This window comes from Colobus angolensis, unplaced genomic scaffold, assembly GCF_000951035.1.
Source record: "Colobus angolensis palliatus isolate OR3802 unplaced genomic scaffold, Cang.pa_1.0 Scaffold214, whole genome shotgun sequence".
Taxonomy (NCBI): domain Eukaryota; kingdom Metazoa; phylum Chordata; class Mammalia; order Primates; family Cercopithecidae; genus Colobus; species Colobus angolensis.
Window position 1 is genome coordinate 871,301 of NW_012115311.1, and position 3,255 is coordinate 874,555.

The 3,255-nt window shown below is 42.5% G+C and overlaps 1 pseudogene; it reads left to right on the forward strand.

Annotated features, from left to right (window-relative positions):
• LOC105512558 overlaps positions 1-2,288 on the forward strand; it is a 19,015-nt pseudogene extending 16,727 nt beyond the window's left edge.
• Positions 2,289-3,255: the final 967 nt, after the last annotated feature.

The window sequence follows — 3,255 nt, forward strand, 5'->3', positions numbered from 1 at the left end:
TGTAGCATAAAAATCTGTGCTTCAGGATTCAACAAACTCTTGGAAAGCATTTTCTGCATCCTGCTAGTTATGGAAGCGTTTTCCCTGAGAAAAGTTGTTGAGATGCTTGAAGAAGAGATAGTCAGTTGGCGGGAGGTCAGGCGAACATGGCAGATGAGGCAAAACTTCATAGCCCAATTTGTTCAACTTTTGAAGCATTGGTTGTGCAACGTGTGGTTGGATGTTGTCATGGAGAAGAGTTGGGCCCTTTTTGTTGACCAATGCTGGCTGCAGGCTTTGCAGTTTTCAGTGGATCTCACTGATTTGCTGAGCATACTTCTCAGATGTAATGGTTTCACAGGGATTCAGAAAGCTGTCATGGATCAGATTGGCAGCAGACCATCACACAGTGACCATGACCTTTTTTTGGTGCAAGTTTGACTTTGAGAAGTGCTTTGGAGCTTCTTCTCGGTCCAACCACTGAACTGACTGTCACCAGTTGTCATATAAAATCCACTTTTTGGCCGGGCGCAGTGGCTCACGCCTGTAATCCTAGCGCTTTGAGAGGCCAAGGTGGGTGAATCACCTGAGCAGGAGTTCAAGACCAGCCTGGCCAATATGGCAAAACCCCATCTCTACTAAAAGTACAAAAATTAGCCGGGCGTGGTGGCACATGCCTATAACCCTAGTTACCTGGGAGGCTGAGGCAGGAGAATCACTTGAACCTGGGAGGCTGAGGGTTCAGTGAGCTGAGACTGAACCACCACCACACTCCAGTCTGGGTGACAGAGCAAGACTCCATCTCAGAAAAAAAAAAAAATTTAAAGCCACTTTTCATTGCACAAATCCAATCAAGAAATGGTTTGTTGTTGTGTACAATAAGAGAAGACAGCACTTCAAAAAAATTATTATTTTTTAAAATTTTTGCTCAGCTCATAAGGCACTCACTTATCAAGCTTTTTCACCTTTCCAATTGGCTTCAAATGCCAAATGACCATAGAATGGTCAACATCGAGTTATTTAGCAACATCTTGTGTAATTGTAAGAGGGTCAGCTTTGATTATTGCTATCAATTGGTCATTGTCAACTTCTGATGGCTGGCCACTACGCTCCCTATCTTCAAGGCTGTTGTCTCTTTTGCAAAACTTCTTGAACCACCACTGCACTGTATGTTCATTAGCAGTTTCTGGACCAAATGCATTATTGATATTGCAAGTTGTCTCCACGCTTTACAACCCATTTTGAACTCGAATAACAAAATTGCTTGAATTTGCTTTTTGTCTAACATCATTTCCATAGTCTAAAATAAACAAAAAATAAACATCGAGTAATGTCATTAACAAAAGAACTAAAGTGAAAAATACTCACTAAAATGATGTATAACAAAACCACATTATTTAAGAATGTATTCCAATACCAAATGGCAAATTCCAACAATGCAAAAACTGCAATTACTTTTGCACTCACCTAAATAGAAGCATCTAAGTGCTAGTGACAGTAAGTCTCTCACTCATTTTGTTTAAACCCAGCTTTTTCCAATTGTGCACATGAATTAATTATTTTAGGCATTTTCAAAAGATTCCCATTTGGGGCTAAGGGTGAGGTGGCATGGACAACAACCTTGGCACCCCATCCCCTGCCACCTGCAGTCATACACCTGCCTACCATGCTTCTATCCCACCACTTCTTGTCTTAATGCCTGACCACCACTGCCAGAGCCCAGCGAGCGACCCAGGTGCAAGCCATCAAGTGTGTGGTGGTTGGAGATGGAGCTATAAGTAAAACTTGCCTACTAATCAGTGTTACACCCAATGCATTTCCCAGTGCATTATTACTATTGTCTTTGACAATTATTCTGCTGCCAATGTTAAGGTAGATGGAAAGCCAGTGAATCTGGGCTTATGGGATACATCTGGACAAGAAGATTATGACAGATCATGCCCCCATTCTATCGGTAAACAGACATATTTTTAATATGCTTCTCCCTCATGAGTCCTGCATCATTTGAAAATGCAGGGTGGCATTCTGAAATGCAGTACCATTTTCCCAACACTCCCATCATTATTGTGGGAAGTAAACTTGATCTTAGTGTTGTTAAAGACACAATTGAGAAACTGAAGGAGAAGAAACTGACTCCTATCACCTATCTGCAGTTTTTAGCCAGGAATAAGGAGACTGGTGCTTTAAAATACCTGAAGTGCTTGGCTCTCACATAGCAAGGGTTCAAAACAGTGTTTGATGAAGCTATCTGAGCAGTTCTCTGCCCACCTCCTGTGAAGAAGAGGAAGAGAAAATGCCTGCTGTTGTAAATGTCTGATTCTCTCATTCTTAGCCCTGCCCTTTGGAACTGTTATACATTTTGCTTAAAAAGTGGTAGAGCCTTCTCACTCAATGCCAAGTTTTAGTTACAGATTACTTCTCCATAAAACTGTTTTGAACCAGTCACTTTAAGATTTTGTTTGTTCTATAGGTAAAAGTTGAGACTCACATTCTGTTAAAAGTTAGCTCTAAAATGACAAGACTTCCTAAAGACTTATTTTTTTAAATCCCCTTAATATGGTTTGAATATGTGTCCCCTCCAAATCTTATGTTGAAATGTAGTCTCCAGTGTAGATCATGGGGGCAGATCACTCATGAATGGCTTGTCACCATCCCCTTAGTGATAAGTGAGCTCTTGCTCTGAGTTCACATTAGATCTGGTTGTTTCAAAGTGTGTTGCACCTACCTCATCCTCCTTACTCCTGCTCTGGCCATGTGAGGTGTTGCTCTGTCTTTACCTTCTGCCATGAATGAAAGCTCACTGAGGCCTCCCCAGAAGCCACACAGTTGCTGAAGCCATGCTTGCGCACTGCAAAACCATGAGCCAATTAAGCCTCTTTCCTTTATAAATAACTGAGCCAGGCCAGGTGCGGTGGCTCATGCCTGTAATCCCAGCACTTTGGGAGGCCAAGGCGGGCAGATCACGAGTTCAGGAGATCAAGACCATCCTGGCTAACATGGTGAAACCCCATCTCTATTAAAAATACAAAAAAATTAGCCAGGCGTGGTGGCGGGCGCCTGTAGTCCCAGCTACTCCGGAGGCTGAGGCAGGAGAATGGCATGAACCCGGGAGGCGGAGTTGGCAGTGAGCTGAGATCGTGCCACTGCACTCCAGCCTGGGCGACAAGGTGAGACTGCTTCAAAAAAAAAAAAAAAGACAATGTCAGCATTTCTGCATTTCCTAATTTTAGAAACTACAGTTTTCCCAAAGACAAAGGTCTTTAAATAGTTTAATGC